This window comes from Triturus cristatus, chromosome 7, assembly GCF_964204655.1.
Source record: "Triturus cristatus chromosome 7, aTriCri1.1, whole genome shotgun sequence".
Classification (NCBI taxonomy): Eukaryota; Metazoa; Chordata; class Amphibia; order Caudata; family Salamandridae; genus Triturus; species Triturus cristatus.
This window is the reverse complement of record NC_140590.1, coordinates 1,683,724,068-1,683,743,318: the sequence shown is the minus strand read 5'-3', so window position 1 is coordinate 1,683,743,318 and position 19,251 is coordinate 1,683,724,068. Positions and strand designations below refer to the sequence as shown.

The window sequence follows — 19,251 nt, the reverse complement described above, 5'->3', positions numbered from 1 at the left end:
ACCGATGAAAAATGACCAACTTTGCCACATTTGATGCATTTTGTTTTTAATGCAGGACAGTCAGAACAATTCGCCAAGTGTGTTTTGGCACCACATCTGCAACAACTTAGATTACTGTCTCTGTTATTTTTGGCGTTTCCCTTATTGAAAGATTGTATGGCACAAACAGGAGAAGAGGAAGCAGCATTTCTAGATTCTTCAGCAGTGATGACCTTCGAGGACAAAATAGACCTTTCAATTCCTTTAGCCAAATCTAACACTTCACCTAATGTAGGATTGCGACAGGCAAGGAGTCTTTCTTGTACTTTTTTTGACTCACAGTTGAGCACAAATTGATCTCTAATGAAGAAATCTACATTTGCTCCATACTCACAGTTCGCTGCCAAAACTCTAAGAGCTGCAACATATTCTTCGATGGTTTCATCAGGAAGTTGTTTCCTTTTGTGAAAAGAACGTCTTTCAATTAAAACATTAGGTTCATCCTCAAATTGTTTCTCTAGTCTTGCTACAGCTTCCTTATAAACATTCCATCCATCTCCACCACTACAGGGTGGTGCTATGGGGATGAGATTCTTGAATATTTCTATTGCTGCCGTGCCTAGAAAACTAAATAAAATTGCTTTCAATCTTTCAGGTGAAAATGTAGTGCCATCAATGGCTATTATGTAGTTTTCAAATGATTCAAACCATTTCTTCCATGGCAATTTTGGTTTGCCTGGAATCTGAAAAAATATGGCAGGCTGATTACAGATTTGAGAAGCTGCCATTTTCAAATGAAAATTTAGTACGTGAAAATTAAAAGGAAAATATTTTTTTTTTTTAACCACACTGTATAGTGAATAAAGTATTAATCTGTCAGACTGAAGTACACATATCACTCAATTAAAGTGTGCATATCACTGTAGAAGAAGCATGGACAAATAATTACACAGGACATGCACAAGTAATATTATCTTAAAAGTGTGCAAATCACTGTTGTAAATGTTAATAAGAAATGTACTTATTAAACATGTACCTCAATATGGTACCATTAGAATTGTACTTAAAACCTCCAACCTTCTTGAAAGGGAGCGAATCACTGACTGTACTCAAAGTGTGCGAATCACTGGATCCGCAAATAAGATTAAAAACATACCACAACTGAAGCTAAGCAACGCGAAGAACTGAAATGTTCCAGAAGAAGCTGCAGTAAGCCTTGTTGTAACGGATCACAGCGTTTCCAAATGCATAGCTGGTTAGAGAAAATCCAACAACATCAAAATGGACTCCACGTGAAGTAAAACGTGCAAAACGTCCTCCCAAGATGGCCGCCAGTGACGTGAGCTGCGTAGATGCACATCTGACACGTCAGTGCATAGGTAACTTGGCAACAATCGTCAGGGAGAGATGTCACAAGGATCACTCTCGTGAACAGCTCAAAGCGCGGTACAAGACTTAAGCGCGAGCAATGTCACGAGCGAGCAACAGATCCTTCAAGTAGCCAAACAATTTCAAATTACAGTACCTTGACTTTAGAGGAAGTAGCCGTGAAAAAAGGGTAGAATCATGAAGAATACCTCGACGAATATATTCCAAATTTGTAGAAAATGTAACTTCAGGGATTCTTTGTAAAAAATTATTATTGAAAACCAATCGTCGCCATTGTAATGAAGCGAGGAATCCGTGGTTTATATAAAAATTATTCTTCTTTATTCAAAGTGCCATGAAAGGACCCACTGGTGCAAGAGCCAAGGCATCCAACTCAGTCAACCTCCAACCGCTTCTGAGTCTTTCAAACCCAAGCTCCTGCATCAGTGAGTTCCATATTACACAAACATATTCCAAATGACATAAACAATAAGGTAGTGACATAAGTAACTCTCAACTCTATAATAGAGATAAAGAAAAGACACAATACCACACTCCACCCCCAATAAGTGCCCATTTAAATAAGTTTAACCAATAAACCACAAGGTTTTAAACTACATATTGCCCGAAATCATTATGTGGGAAAAATATTACATTTAAAACTTTAGAACCATCCCATACTTCCTCTCCAACATAAGTACGGATTAGGAGTATGTGGCCCTGTTTACCTGAATATAGAGAAAGAGAAAAGATTTAGTACCGATATGTTTTCCAGTCCGCAAATTATAACACCCAGGGCAGTTCAAGTGTGCTCGGAGATTTTGGTGTGCGTGAGAGTCACCCCACATGCCGTTGCCTACTGAAGACGTGTCAGGACGCTCTCCTTGCTGGCTGCAATTTTCGTGGGTCTGGTTTCGGGTGACGTCTCTTGTAAGCGATTGTTGTCCACACATTTCTTCATCGTACTCTTTCCCCATCAGTTTCTGCGGTGACTCTGGCACCTCCTCAGTGAGACCCAATGTCTTTCAAGTGTCCTTCAAAGATGCCAGAGCAAGTTGTTTTGCTTCCCATTTGAATAGGAGTCGGAGAGGGTGACCACACCTACAGCTAATATCTTTAGAGCTGAGGAAATCAAGAACTGGCTTAAAGGATCTGCATTTGGCTAGTGTACCTGGTCCTAGGTCCTGGAATAGCTGAATGTCCAATCCATTAAAGGATGATGGCCCATTCGCTCAATCCTATGCCATTATGGCTTCTTTGTCCTCATAGAAGTGCACCCTGGTTAAACAAGCATTGGCATAGCCAATAGGTCTCACCTTTGGGACCTTATGTGTTTAGCCAGAACTTTTGGATATGGTGTAGAGCATTGTGCCTGCTGTGCATCATGTTGAAAAGTTATAATAAAAAGTGTTAAGCATTTTCGTTACTTTTATACAAACCAAGACGACATTATATACAACTGAACAACCTGATTCAAAAAAGATTTTACCATAAAAAATGTCTTCTAGGTTTTTTTGTACTTGCACTGCTGGCAACTTCTTCCTGCCTGTTCTCATGCTTGTTTGTTATCATTTTTTTTGTTATGGGGGAGCGGGACATAAATAACGGGTGAGAGGAGGTTGGAAAACAGTAATTTAATTAGAACACGAGCAGCTGACGGATACCAGGGGAGAATCAACAGATGCCAGATTCCGAGGGCAGACTGATGTGATGCTTAGGTGAGGTTTAGGTGATGCTGACGTGGTGCGCTGATGCAAAATGGTGGTGGTAAATGATGTTTGGTACTCAGGTGGTGCCACTATATGGTGTGGATTGGAGGTACGTTGTGGATTGTGGAGTTGAAATATGTTGTTTGGTGTGTAATTATGTGGTGTGTATTGAAAATGTGTGGAGTTGATTTGTGTGGCCTGGAACGGTGGTGTTGAGTGAAATTATGCTTAGTGAAATTGTGTCATGGTGTGGAGTGCACTCATGTTGATTGGTTGTATGTGGCATAGAGTGCATTTATGTGGAGTGTTTTTATGTTGCATTGAGTAGAGTGCAATTATGTGGCGTGCAATTATGTGGCACTGAGTGGTTTAATGTGGAGTGTATTTATGTTGCATTGAGTAGAGCGTAATTATGTGGTACTGAGTGGTATGTGGTATGTGGAGTGTATTTATGTTGCATTTTGAGTGAGTCATTTTTGGAGAAACTCATAAAAATTTCCAGTGTTTACATTCTTGGAAGTCAGTCAGGGGTTATGCTTGTGACCACAATCATTTTCCTATAGACAGCTATGCTTCGGTGTGAGTCACCTTTCAGCTGAGCAGGTTACCGAATTTCAAGTATGACCAGGGTTCAACAGTATAATTATTTTTACAGCATTTGTAATGTGCGATTTGTAGCCAAAGGCTGTTTTAGAGGCCAATTCAGAAAAGCAACATAACAGTCCCGCAGGAGCTCTCTAGAAGTGCCACATTTTAGAGATAAGAAGGGTAAGGGTTGCAACCGAGACACCTGCCAGCTCTTAAATCTGCCTTTTATCTGCTTCAGTGAGATGTTAAAGTTATTACATTTACCTTCAAAGCATAAATTTTTATCTGCTACTGCTGATTTCAACAGGCTCAAATATTGTGTAATGTCAATAACTGTGATGTAATCAGGGTCAAACACCAGGTGATGTCACTTCCTGTGATGCCAGTGCTGGATCAAGATTCTGATGTCCTTTTACTATTCCCATGATTTTTAGCCAAATTACTTCAGGGCCTACATTAATGATGCGTATCAAAGAAATACCCAGAATTGGGTAGGTTCAAAGGGCTCCCCTGCAAGCTCACCTTGCTTGCCCTGGATGTGTGTACAATCCCGGCTCTGAAGGGAAGATGGTCTTTCGGTCCTGCTGTATGCTTGCACTGATGACACCCTACACCGGAGAAAAAAGGGCTGAACCTACACCAGACTTTAAGCAATAGGGAGAGATCATAACCATGAAACAGCCACCCTGGTAACCAGACCCAAAATAATTCCTGATGATGTGGAAGGCAGCCAACCCTGTCCGTAAGATATGGAGTAAGGATTGTACAATCACTAATGCTGGCAGTAGATGGTACCGGAGGTGCATGCGTGGTAAGTAATGCTTGTTTCTAGTTCTAAGCTTACAGCTTAGAACTAATCCAGGGCGTATTTGTGTTCAGCAGCCAGCCGATTGGACTTGGCATGAGACTGAAACTCGCTAGCCACTTAGCACTCATTGGGGTTACCATGGCCTGTTGTTCTTGCATGTCCTGGTAGCAACGTCTGTGATTTATTTAGATTGTGCTTAGCTGTATGGCGTGCATAACAGATAGTTTTGCAGTTGTCTATGCAGGCGACAAAACAACTTTTGAAGCTACACTTTTACAACATCGAAATCCTGAACTCAATACTTCTTAGCAGCCTAAAGTGTTGCATGATGTTGTATTCTTTTTTCTCCGCCTCGCCTTTCTTTCATCTTCCCTCTCAGCTTTTTCATTTTAATTACCCTCCAGCCCTCTCCTGTACCCTTTGGATAGCTTTGAAGAAGTCTAGCAATAGCATTAGTTTTACTCAATCATCCAACATGGCATAACCAGTGTTTAATAGAAAATAGAAGTCCAGATACCTTGTACCAGAGTACTAGCTTGTTTCTGAGAAATGCTTACACTCTCCAATTAAAAGTATTATGTCACTCTTGAGAAGTGCAGGTAATCTCCCTCTCAAAACAGTACCATCTAATTTAAAGCACTAGGCATGACATCAATTTCCATTATTCCCTCTTATCCATACCTTCCCTCCTAAGCTCTCTGTGCCCAACTATTGTCCACGTTCAATAGTTTAAAGCAGTCTCAGGGGGCATAAGGCTAAGCTCTATACAAGGAGAAGCAAACCATACCATTCTGTTCCATTGTTTACACACACTCTTGCTCCCCTTTCTTTCCCCTGTTTCCCTCTAATTTGCTTTTCACCCTCCCCTGTTCCCTTGAAGTGCTTTGAAGTGGCCTAATTACGACATCAGCACTAATCTACCAACCAACAAGATATGTCATGTTCATAACATCATGTTCCATTTTTCTGCTCACCTGTTGTGTTGTCCCATCTCATAGCACTATGTGTCCTCTTGTGCTCCTTCACCGTATTAGGATGGCACACGTGTGATACAAGCAACAACCATGACATGTCCTTTTAGGAGTCAATTAAACATACATGTTCATAATATTGCTTAGTAACTATACTGTATGCCATTCCACTACAATATTGGATGAGTTTCATTTTGCGCAGACAATTCCATGCTCCATTTTGTGGGTAGCAATCTGATTAGATCATTGCCTTTCTAGCCATTTATTATTTGTGTTATTGCAGAAGCCTTATGAATTATACATTCGACCCTTTTCAAGCTTGGTGAGCATGTGCATCCATTCACATTTTACATGCAACAGCTCAAGGCATTTGTTTGCAGCTCTGACAGGCATACGTTCAATAATAGTGCTGCCATCTGAAAGAATGAAATCATTATTTAAATTGTCCTATGATGGCCAAACGCTCATCAGTGCCGTGATGTATAGTCACCTAATAACGACCTGTCCTGCTGTTCATCACCCCTCTTCAGCCAGGATAGCTTGACTCCAGTGGCGTAGTGAGCACGGGACCCACGTCTGGGAATACCCTTCTCACATAGGGCGAACAGCAAAACACACAAGATGATGGACAGAATGTTGTACATTGGCAAAACATTCACCCCCGGTCACAGATCTGGGTTTAATCCATCGTTATTTTGCTCACCATGCCACCCCAGTTCAGACATGGCCATATGCAAATCAGTCTTGACCCTGTGCCTCATGGGCAGCGCGAGCCTGCAGGCAGAGAGAAGGTGGGACATGCACCCATCTTTGGCCAATTGTGTGCTGTCTTTCTTAGAAAGACGCACGCAAAGGCCAATAGCCTGTTAGCAAAAAAAAAAAAACACACACACAGGAGAGTGTGAAGTCCTTACTAGAAGCCTCGCAGAGCAGCGCATGCGAGCTGGCTCAGGCGAGACCTAAAAATAGGGAGGCTGCTGCAGGGAAACCCTATGCTTTCTGTTGAGCCTGACTGAGGGTTTTCCCGCAGATTCCAGCACTGCCTCGATTTTGCATATAGGGTGGGAGGTCGTTGGGTGGGATCGCCATTGGAACAACCCTGATGCGAATGATATTTTTGGGAACCTATTTTTTAGGTCTTCACACTTCTCTCGGTCAGGGTTATGCTGTTCTTCAAGTGCTACATGAGTTGGCCTTGCAGTCATGAACCTGTTCATGCAGGCTAGACTCAAGATCATCTACCCTAGTGCCTTCGTCTGTCACATCTCTTTTCAGCTCCCAAAGATTGCATAGGAGGTCAGATTTTAGGGCCTTGATCTCATCCTTTATCTTGTTAAAGGCTTGGATGAATAAGTTTTTGGTTATGCTAATAGCTTGTGTCGTTTTAACTTTTAGGATGAGGCAGGGGTCTCCCCTTGCGCCTGACGACATGTAGCTAGATTGTGTTTTAGGATGCTTCAAGTACTCTTTGATTGATTGCTCATTCTTTGATCGTTGATTATCCCAGGGATTATTGGTAAGTCTTTTCAAGAGTGGTGGTGTTATGCTGGGGGTTATGCTTTACGGTCGTTACCAGCGGGAACAAGCATTTGCCAGTATATTTATCTCCCCCCACCCCATTGCAACCAACTCTAATACCATCAACACCAATACCACCACTGCCGTTACAGCTACCATAATACGGCCTGACCCACCCCTATACTACTAAAAATATCACCACCATCAATACCAAACTCCCACAAATACTACACAACACTAAACCCATAACAATGTCACATCCAATACTACCTACACCAATAGCAATGCCTATGTCATCATCTCCAATACCACCACCACTACTAGAACCACTAATACCAATACTAAGTCCAACACCACCACCAATACCATGCATAACAACATCATTTCTATATTACTGTGCTTGCATACGTTGTCACATTAAAGCCAGACCTATTGGCTTTGCCAGTGCTAGTTTATATGCTTGTAAGAGAACAATTCGATGGAGGACTTTGCTGCTTTGAAAAGCACTGCACAAATTGTTCTCTACAAGACTACTCTTCCTTGACTGGCTGAGACAGTCTTGATGATTCTCCTATGGGCTACAGTGCTTCAAATGAATTTTACGAAACCTTTCTGTATGACTAGTATTAATGTTATGCATGACTGCCTTAGGAAGCCATTAACATGGAAGAGGGGCAACAAAGCAGCAGTGAATAAAACATTTTGTTTTCAATGCTATACCTCAGTGCCAGGCAGCTGCCATTTCCCTTGTGTTCTCTGGCCGTGCCCTACCCCCAAAGCCGCAAGAGAGTGGGTGGAAAGATGGCACTACCTGGCACTCACTTCAGGTTTTCAGCAAATAGCAGGATGTGGAGGAACAGCAGAAGGAAGAAATGCGGTCTTCCCTACACTTGATGCCTAATCCTTGGACATATAGTACAATTCAATGTTGTAAAATAAATATATGTGCAGGTCCATGTTAAAAGCTAGGTATTTCAGAAACACGCCAGTGGGGAGTGTGGCAGGATGTCATGCAATAAATGTAAATATACTTGGCTAGAATTAGACAGAGGGAACACAAGTGGGAGTTGGGGGGCGGGAGGGGGTAAAGAAGGACATAAGATATTTTGCCCTGCTGTAAATGTGGTGAGGTTAGGAATGATTGTGGGCCAGAAAGTATGACTTCTTTCCTTTTAACAGGTGCTCTGTAGAATCGGCTAGGTGAATATCATTGAGTGCGGTGTGGATATACAATCTAAAATGTGGGGTGGCGTGCTGTCAACAAGAAGGGGGGGGGGGGGTGCCATGTTGGTTGGTACTCATCTTTTATACATATCCATCAATAAATCTATCTTCAGTGGACCAGCACATGAAGCGTATTGCTGGATCCTGGGTTGTACCTTTTCTGTGTGTGTTGGTAAATCTTCGACAGTTCCACTCGGTCTGTGCGTGTGAGTGAGGTTTAGACTGTCTGTGAAGGATGCCCAGCTGCTGCCAGTAGAGTACCTGCTTCTTTGTGTTTGAGGGACGCATCTCTTGCTGTTGGGTAGGCTGTAAGAGAGGAGTTTGCACTTGGCTCTGCTGCATCTCTGTGGGCTTGAGGGGAGTTTGCACTGCTGTGCTGCACATTTTCTTTGTGTTAGCAATGTATGCACTGCAGCTGACTGTAGTTTGTGTCAGTGAAATCTGAATTTCAGCTTCCTGAGCTGTGCTTCTCGAGTGTCTGCGCAAGACTTGCATTGTTCCGGTTTGAGTAGAGAAAGCAGCCCTCGACTTCCACTAATGAAGAACTGATATGAATGATGAAATCCAGTCACTAAATGAAAACATTACTACGCTAGTTACGAAATTCAATGCCTAATTTATTGTGTAATACTACATGGCTCATTGCGCGCCACATCATTAACTAAGAAAAGTACCTGACCACTTGTGAAATGCAGCATCACTACCCGTGGAACTTTCAAACTAGTCTAAAATTTAAAGTCACCATTTGGGAAATGTCCTCACTGCTAAATGCAACATTACCAAGTGTAAAATACCAAGTCAGTTATTATAGTATTAGGCTGCTTTGTAATATTTATGTTGCACTTACTACCTCTTTACGGGGAACTTCAGTGCTAGCCCGCACAGACGTGTAGTTGGAAGGGTGTTGTTCTTGTTTTGATCCTATGTGGGAGATGTTTCACTGTCGTACATGACGACAACCGAGGTGCAGCTATTGTGTTATGGGGAGCAGTGCTTAACATTGTGATGAATGAAGTGGTGTGAGCGACAGAAGGGCTGTTTATGTTGAGTAGTATGCTGGCAGCCTTGAAAGGCTCTGCAGTGCATTTATTGTTTTCTTGTATGTTACAGTCCACCTTCATTGTTGCAGCATAGGGTTGTCTCTTCGGAGGTAGGTATGGATGGGAGGGGTGAGGGTCAGGGATCCCGCAGGATTCACTGTATTAAGGTGATCCTTGCTGTGAATGTCATTCAAATGATGATGAGGGGTCGCAGAATGTGGTTAACCAGGACCTGCAGGGGTGAGCTATGTCAGAGTCCACAAATGACCAGCAGTGAGAAGCAGATCTCTTCAGAAAGTCGTTCCATGTCTCTTCAGATGGTGGGTATATCGGTTAGATTCCATGGACTGATAACGCTATTATATTATTGGCAATCCCATTAACGGATCAGTCAATTTTGGTATAAAAAAAAGTCATGTGGCGGCCTGTTTTGGTTTACAAGCTGCAGCAGGACCACTGACTTTAGATGTGAGAATCGGGGACCGAATGAGGTAAGAGTCAGAATCCAAATATCTCTGAAGAGGTACTACAACTTGAGTACATTTTCAAGAGCACTCATGATATTAAGTGTGAATCCCTTGAAGGATACAAATTTGCTCAAAATATTGGAGAGGCATTATGGGAGGAAATTACCAATCCAAACGTTTGAGAATCAGGTCCTTAAATGTGCTGGGGAGGGATTTTAAGGAGGTTGTTAAAATATACCAATGGAAAACAAGTGACTATTTAGGCCAATGCACAATCCAGTAGGTGGAATAAACTGCCATTTACTTGACAGAATTTCAGTTTATGTGCACTTTCCATCAGTGGGTCTAATAACAACACATTATGGTTTTTGATCCAACCCATTGTTGGGCTCAATCTGTCAATTAAGTAACAGGTACTGCTACCCATCAGAAGCAGAATACTCTCTTTGGTTGACACAACCACAAAACTTTTGCCCATTCAAACAAAAAACGTTCCCACCTAAATATGAATACCAGAACAATGTAAACTGCTGTGTACAGACGGCCAAGCAAACCCTTCAGACTAAAGCATTTATTTGGATAACGCAAACGATAGCTTTTTTGGAATTAGTTATAATCCAAAAGTTATCTCAGCAATTAAACTTTTAGCTGAAGATGTTAGAGCACTCTCAGGGAACAAATTAAGTATATTAAAACACAAGCGCTCACTGTTCATGAGACACGGTCTGACTGGAGTATAAAATGTAATGCAACAATCTACACCAAACTCAAATAAAATCCAGACAAATCTTTTTATATAAGGCAAACTATGGAAGGAAAACATCAGTTTTATGAAGATGACAACATGTGAAATGTCCTTATGTACATTTGTAGCCAGTACTTGCTATGTACCAAATTCATTTGATTGTCTTGATGATCAAGCCTCTCAAATGGAGCCCAAAACAAAATCTTAAATCCTAATGTGAACTAAGAATGGCTATCTCAGTTGGTGGTTTAACACCACATTACTTTAGGTGGTATCATTTGGGCAACTATGAGGATAGCACGATAGCCCATTTTATGAATTTAGATTAGCTATAAACTAATTGGAGATTAGAGGGTTAATGGAGCCCCAGGCACAACCTTCGAAATAATATATGAATATAAAAGGTACCCAGGCTATAAAAAAAAATCTCATGATGTCTAATGTAATACGAAACATGTTAGATGATGTGCATACTCATGTTTATAGGATTAAAGCCCTCGCCCATCCCAGGTCACATGCTTGATCATCGGGCCCCTCCACACACAGATAAGAACTGTATCAATATGAGCTACAATCCTGGAGACAAGAGAAGCTCTGAAGGTGGAAAAATCCTGAGGAGGAAGGAGTTATATTACCTTTGCTACTGGATAGGGGTTATCTTGATGAAATACAGCGAGAAAAAAGGATATAAAACTTCCTACTTGTAGACTAAGATTGTGTCACCGGTATGTAGAGTTAAAAAGAAAGGAAAAAATGCTTCCCTTTTTGAGGGGTCAACATGTTTCTCCCCATGTTATAGCCCTTACTAGATGTATTGGGCTTTCTTCAGGACACCAACCTCTCTGAAATATTTACTCAAGTGTTGTCAGAAATTTATAGAGAACCGAAAAATCTTAGAGTGGGTTATAAGTATGGCTCCTGGTTTTATGGTATTTATTGTTTTACATTTCTGTACACTATCAACAGTATTTATTTTTCGCTGATTGTATCTGTATTTATCCATATTTATTTTATGCTTAGTATAAAAACGGAACTGCAACAGGAATATTTACATGTTTATTTAACTAACAAATATTAATTCATGTTTGAATGTCCAATGAGTTTTAGCCATTTACAGTAGAATACAGTTATCTGGAATCATCTGCATGGCAGAACAGCTTAAACAGCTGTACCACTGCAGTTGTTTCAGCTTTATTAGGAAATGCTTTTCCTGATTTTTAACTCTTACCTGTCAGTCACACCTAGCATGCATGGGTGTCAGTAGTGAGAACTGTCCAGAAGAAAAACTATTTCCAGTATTTTTCCAAATAAATACATTCAGGAAAATAGATTGTTTTCTGTCTATTTTTTTCTATAAAAATGGAAAACTGGGAGCCTTAGTTAAAAGGCCTCATCTTCGGATTATAAGGGCTTTAACTCTTTCATGTCGGAAAGGGGAAAGGAAACCTTACCTATCCCTCGCCGTCTCATTTGTGTGACTTGCACATTAATTCAGGATATACTCAGCAAGCCCTTACCTTCATCCGACCTCTGATTCACGTTGACTTAAATCTCTGAAGTCATTCATTTAAATGTAACCAAATTCTTCAAGCAGACCAAGCCGAAGACTAATCTTGTATGAATAGGAAGGTGGAAAGATAAATTTCATTTAGGATCCCGCAACAGAATATCATACTCTGTTTAGGACAATGAACTGCTCGCCCAGATATCACCTATGCATGCACAGCACTTGTTTCAACAAGACACTAAATACACTGATTATAGGTTAAATGGTGTCTGACAATCTACTCTGTATTCTTTTGATAGCTCTGGGAGCGTACAGTTCTCCCTTATTTAAGTGTACTTAATTGCAGTATGTGCATTAATTTCCAAATTGGAGCATGCACACTATGTTGATATTTCCTTTAAAACCCCAGGAACACCACAGCCCAAACAGGAGCATTGGAAGGAGAAGTTTATGTCTTACACGAAGATAAAAGACACAAAGTGGAGTCATTCTCTAGGAACACAATTCTCTATATACCATTGATGAATCTGTCCCATCTCTTTCTTTCCGAAGAGATGTCATGACTCATCGGTTGATGGCTCATTTTAATATACTTTAAGAATCAAGTGCAACTACTCACTTAACACACGCAATCATTAAAAACATTCAGCATTTCATAGAATGATGCAATGCTGCAGCTGATGGAAAAAATGTGTTCTTGCTAAAAAAAAGTCTTTGCGTTTGGCAGCACAAATAAATGACATGGCAGATAACGGTGCAAACATGAAGACCGGAGGGACAACAGAGCAAGGGAAATTCTAGAGCAGTGCGATTTATTTATATTGTAGCCACACATCAGGCTCGAACTTTCAGTGGCTCGACCACCTCTAGTCTTAAGAACATGGTACTAGTGGCAGAAAAGAGTAGTACCGTGTGTAAGGAGCCACTCGGCTCCTACGTTGGAGTGAATAAGGGCAGCAAGAACCCCTATGTCCAGACACGGCCGAGGGGTTAAGTAAACGTGATGTGACCATTCAAGGTCCTTTACTGCTCCATGCATAGCACACATCCTGAGGCCCTCGTGCCCAACGTTCCAGTGGTGATGATGCAAAGCCAAAAACCACCACTGCCTGGCCTTACCTCATTCAGCCCAGCCTTCCCAGCAGAATTAGGGCAGTTGTGAGGGAAAGTATTCTACTGCAGCTGGAGTGTGGGGGAGCCAAACGGGGCACGAGGTACTACACGCGACTGTGGGCAGAGCCACAGCTGAGCACCACTGCAACTGCTGGGAAGGGCGGCACATCTCCTTGCAGTGAGTGCTGGCCCCGTGTGACCTTCAAACAACACTGGGCTCTGTACCAGAGCTGAGCACAGCAAGCGCACTGAGGACGGCAAACACATGCATCATGCAGGCCTGATAACCAGCCCACAAATACAAAGGGAAAAAGAGCAAGAAGCAAGCACAAGGTAACTCATGGCAGACAGCTGGTAAGAGAAGTGGACAAGCGAGAAACAACATTTAGGGGTCATGGCTCACGAGGCACAAGGGACACCTGCAGCAATCGGACTGCCAGCACTTATAGCCCACCGGCCAGGAGAAGGCATCACACTTGCCTCAATGACAGCGCTTCTCCCATTAAGCAAGCTTACCTACCCAGTAATAGCGGCCCCAGATGGAAGACTTGTGTAGGCTGCCGAAATAGCTATTTCAGAGCCACAAGGGAGACAGTCAAGCGATCCCTCCTGCTACACTTCTATACAAGCTCTTTGAAAACTTCCCAGGGACGGGGTTTGACCATGATTATGACTCCGCTATTGTGGCACTCAACGCCCTCTTCGGCCCTCCGCTCAACCCGGATTATGAGCGGTTCAAGTTGGGAAGGAAGAGACAACTGACAGCTTCTAGACGCAACTGAAGGAGATAGCAAGCATGTGTTCGGATGAAGACCAGCCAAAAAGAAGGGCAGAAATCATACAACGGTGCCAATCGTCAACACTAAGGTGATTAATCCTACGACAACCAGAGACGAAATTAGAGGATATCCTCATCCTAGCCATGTCACATGAACTAGCAACCACTACGGGGGAGGAAAATGGAAGTTGTTGAAAAGTGAGCAACCGCAACATCAACCTTGGCAAAAAACAGCACCAGTCTCAAAGTGGAGCCCACAGAAGCAATACAAAGAAGACCACGTTGAAACCCCTGGCAACAGTGCAACAGGGGTTGCTCAACTGCTGCCAGAACTGTAGGCTGGATGCTCACGCAATGGACACATGTCCTGCAAAAAGGAAGGGCTGCTCCAAGTGTGGAGAAGCAACCACTCAGCCTGAGTATGTCAAAGTGGAGACCAGGGGCGCAAACCTGGAGATAGGAGCCAAACAACCTTAACCCTCTGAAAGCTGACATTTGAGGAAGAAAAAAAACACCAGCCAAATAACACTACCGTCTGGGCAGCTAAGATGCCAGGCGAGTACAACAATTGATGAACATGTATTGTTGATCTTGTACGCTATCCCAGGAAGACATGGTCGACGACCCCAACCCGTGTGTGAGGCACAAATCATGCCCACCTATGTAAAGGCCATGATCGACACTGGAACCTCTGTGAACATAATGAACATCCACCTATATCAAAACTTACATCCCTGATCCTTTCTCGTTCCAACGTGTACAAGATATAGGCACACAGCAGGCAGCAGCTCCTCACACTACCAGGAGTCATCAATGTTACTATATGCAACAGAGACACCTAAACACAAGCAACGTTCCACGTAACCACAGGGCCATGGGACACTGCCCAGCTGTCACATAGCAGAGGACCCTGGGCCTGGTATTCTTTGTACAAAAGGTGCACGAGCAATAAGAGGATGAACAATTCCCACACCCGTTCCAAGGGCAAGGGTGTCTTGAAAAGCACCTCAATCCACCTATACATTGATAAAACCTTAAAGCCTAGCCTAGGCACCAAAATATACCCTTCCGCCTTCACCTGCTGGTAAAGCAGGAGATGGAAAAGCTTGGAACAACTTAATGGAATCGAAAGGGCATCTGGCCCAAGCCCTAGGGTATCTCCCATGGTCATATCAGAGAAGTGGAAGCAACACGAGTGACTCCACGGTACGAGGCCCAGTCCCGTCACAGTCCTAGACCTAAAGACTATGGTTGTCCACTGCAACAAAGGAAGCGTAGAACCAGAGGAAAGCCGGAGACTACCTAAAGTGGGGAGGGAAGTAAGGAGCCACCTGGCTCCTACGTTAGAGCACATGACCGCAGCACGCACCACTACAGGCAGACGCCATACCATATTTTTAGAAAATACCTGCACAATAACTGAGTTGCCATTCTGTAATTGAATGTGATTTGTTTTTCATCATACAGCGCTACAAAGAACAAGTCTGAATGTCTAAGTGCTACAAAAATCAAGTGTTATTATTCCCCATTTCCACCGATTCTATGAAATATTACGTGACAAACCTTAAACTGTGTAAAACCTCTTCACTATCTTTAGAAGTGTCACTTTGCTAATCTGGAAACGCACTATTTACATACTGTGAAATTTCATGACAAGACCGGAGGCTTTATTAAGAATGTATTCTTCGGCACAACAGCGTTAGTGATTGTTCTTTCACTAAATGTGGAAACCGGGCTGCCATCAATGGATACATTCCACTGCACAGTTTTGTTTTTTTAGGGGGGGGGGGGGATATTTGCAGTTTTATATAGCGCAACTCGACCCGAGGATATTGGGGCACTTTACGTAAGCACCATTTACATTACACAAGCACAGTAGGACACGTTCATTTATGGTAGGCAGATTGGGTAAATTGCTCAGAATCACAGGATGTTGTGGTGACATCGAGACTAGAACCTGGTTCCACAGCTCTAAGGTCGGCAGGTCTACCCGTAACATCCTCTCCCCAAGTTTGTGAAACGTGACGTTGCTAAATATAAAGCCGCGAATTAAGGGTAAACGCCTTTCATTTTTTGTAAAACAGTTATATGTTTTCACTAATTAGATTTCCAAAACAAGTACAAATAGTTACCCACTTCTTTGCATCACACGTGACCGCGTGGCACGTCGTTGAACTCGCAGCGACCAATCGGAAAGCAGCAAGGAACAACCAATCGGAGCAGAATGATTTAGCTGACAACAAATCAGATTGACTACAAATATCAGTGGTCAAGAGGATATTTAATATTTAATGAACTGCGTTCATTTCGGGCTATGTATGCAGCTATACCAAAAAACATCATGGGACAGTGTTTGTTTTCTTGCCTCTGTGGCGTCTGGCTTTTGTGCCGGATTACGAAATCAACAGTGGACCTCCGCTGAGGTGCACGATGATCTGATGTTGGCCATCTTGGAATGTTAGTGTGCGTACGTTTGACGGGAAATCAATACCGTCATTCAACTCTATATTACAATTTAAACAAATGTACAAAAGTTGTGCATGCCTAGCAAATTATTAATTATCGATAAGCAACTTTGAATTTAAAATGTGAAACAGCTTGTAGCTATTTCCAATGTAATATTTTAAACTAATGATTGTGCTGTGCCGATTGGGCTGGAAAAGAAAATTAGTGGCTCCAAATTGTGTTGGTCTTTAATGGCTTTCAGTTAGGATCACACAATACAGATAGCAAATATGTGCGTGCATTCTCGTCTAAGATGGCTACCGGACGTTCCCAAAGGCATTCGCTGATTGGTGTTGCCAAATTGCAGTCCTTCCTCCATGTTTCAGGTTTGTCATGTTCCAGAATGCAAATAAGAAACCTGGCATTGATCAGTCACCTATGGGTAGACCTGGGAAACTTGACAGCTATGATTTGCCACATGGCCAGTATATTATAGGCCTAGCCAGTACTTTAATGTGATTAGCAGTAAATAAAATACTGAAAATCCGCAAAATACACTACTTTTCCACGTTTGAAATATAAACTTACAGAAAATACATTAAAGAAACCACTTCAAAGATATTATATAACTTCTAAATTAGTATTAGTGTGAATAAATGCAGAACAGGCATGTTAGAAAGGATGTATGGTTTTACAGAAAAATAATTCTCAAGAACCAGCTCCAAACACATTCAGAATCTTTCGCTGAGAAAGGTGGTAACCCTGCCACCAGTAACAAGTTACCACCAATGCAACCCCCGCCAATACCACACCATCACCATTGCAACACCACCAATACATAGGAATACATTTGACATACGTAATGTGTGCGCATGTGTTATCACATTAAAGCTAGACCTATTGGCTTTGTTAATGCTTGTTTTAGGTTTTGAAAATCTGGTCGCCCTATTGTTTTCTTTTTGTTTCAATGCTTTTAGATCAGCTTCGGAGGAAATTTTGGCATCCATACTGGGACCTCATTGTGAATAAAAAATTAGCTAGCATTCGCGCCAAGAATTTTCAATTCTATTAAGGACACGGAGGCGAGGATTATGCTTTCTCTTTCTATTTATTGCCACTCACAGCAGCCAATGAAAAACATTTTAATATGTAAATAAACTACATTTCCCATGATGCATATATTGCCATCACATCCTGAAAGACCCTATAAGAGCCACCATAACTGGAAAACCTCCTCTTTCTTTGGTCGCACAGCAAAAGTCCAAAAACAATAACTTTAGTCCAAATAACATCCTCCAACGTGGAAGAACCGAACCAACTGGAAAGTGACGTCTTCTTAATCAGAAGTACTCTTATTCCATCTTCTTCTCAGAACCTGGAAGTAATGAAACACAGGAAAACCCTGTAACTTCTGCTTAGACAGAATATAAATACATACGAGTGGGTAAACGTTACATTTTCTGTAATACAACCGTGTGGGATAATCCTCGCCTCCATGTCCTTAATAGAATTGAAAATTCTTGGCGCAAATGCTAGCTAATTCTTTATTCTATTACAGGACCGGAGGCTTCGGATTATGCTAGTTTAACGCTTATCAAATACAACTGAAGCTATATCACCCACCAGTTTATAGTAAAACTGTTTAAAAGTTGATTCAGAAGACCAATCAGCAGAATGCATGATATCTTGAACAGTAGAACCCAACATAAAAGTTTTGGAGGCCATAGCTCCACGCACAGAATGCGCTCCATACACTTGGGTATCAATACCTGCTTCTTGCATGACAGATTTCAACCATCTGGCTATAGCAGCCGTAGACACTAGTGTATAGGGTTTCTGCAATGCAATTAACAATTGGACCACACCAACAGGTCATATAGGTCTAGTACAGCCTTTAGACATTGAACTACGCAGAGCTTTGCATTACCAGGAAAAGCATGATACTCAACACTTCTTGACAAACTTTTAGTTCTGGCGGTGATGTTAAATGAAACTCCTTGCAGAGTAAATACTCTACCTGTAAGATCCAGAGCTTTCACGTCGGAGGACCGCCGACAGGCAGATAGGCATAAAAGCATAGCTAACTTACACAATAGTTGTTTCCGTGTCAACATGTCATTATGTGGCCAGTTGTCAAATAAGGAAAGAACTAGAGAAACACCCCACAGCAAGGAATACTTTAGTTTAGGTGGATTCGCTACCCCAATACCTTTTAACAATTTTCAAATAACCAGATGCATACCTACTGGCTTGCCGCCTACCTGAGAATGGCCTGCTGAAATGGCCGAGCGAAAGTTGTTAACTGAACGGTACGCCAAACCCTCTGATGCTTTTTCAGACAGAAAATTTACAACATGAGATAACTCAGCCCACACGGAATCCACGTGTTGTTCCACGCACCAACAAACCCAGCCCTTCCAGGCTGAAGAATATCGTTTTCTGGTAGAAGGGGCCCAGGCTTGGTTGATGAAAGACGCAGCTGCGTCCGAAAGTCCCGGTGTTAGACCTGTCAGCCCTAGGGTGGTCTCCCTATCTATTTTTGATCGTGCCTCATTTTTTCCACCCTCATTTTTATGTTGGACCTAGGTCTCCGGGTGCCTTTTCATTCCCAATCAGTGTTAAGGTGCAGGTGCTCCCTTCTCCCAAGATGGCTGCCACAGGCCCCTGCTACTGCGGAGTGGTCTTTACTAGTAGCACCATAGCTGCCAGGAGCTGGCTGGAACCCCACAACAATGTTGCGACACCAGCCCGCCTTTTTTTTGTCCCATAGGTAGAATGGGGAAGCTCCTGGAATGTGCTGGAACCTTCTAGAAGGGAGGTGTGGTTTTACTTTTGCCGCCTTGGATAGAGGTCACCTGACCTATGGATACTTAACAGAGGGAGGGAATATTTTCTAGTTAGTTGGCCAGTGGGAGTAAAGCAGACCTGGGGGAAATCCACGCAGGAGTTTTAGGCGGTAGGGCCTAGCCAGGGACTTATGCCTCTGAAAGT

At 42.4% G+C, this 19,251-nt stretch overlaps 1 protein-coding gene across 2 annotated transcripts in view; it reads right to left on the bottom strand.

Annotated features, from left to right (window-relative positions):
* LOC146812720 (uncharacterized) overlaps nucleotides 1-16,156 on the bottom strand; it is a 158,790-nt gene extending 142,634 nt beyond the window's left edge. The window contains exon 1 of one of the 2 annotated variants that reach the window (XM_085619830.1): nucleotides 15,952-16,156. The gene's annotated coding sequence lies outside the window, so the exon portion shown is untranslated. The remainder of the gene's footprint in view (nucleotides 1-15,951) is intronic. The other variant, XM_085619831.1, reaches the window with a different exon arrangement.
* Nucleotides 16,157-19,251: the final 3,095 nt, after the last annotated feature.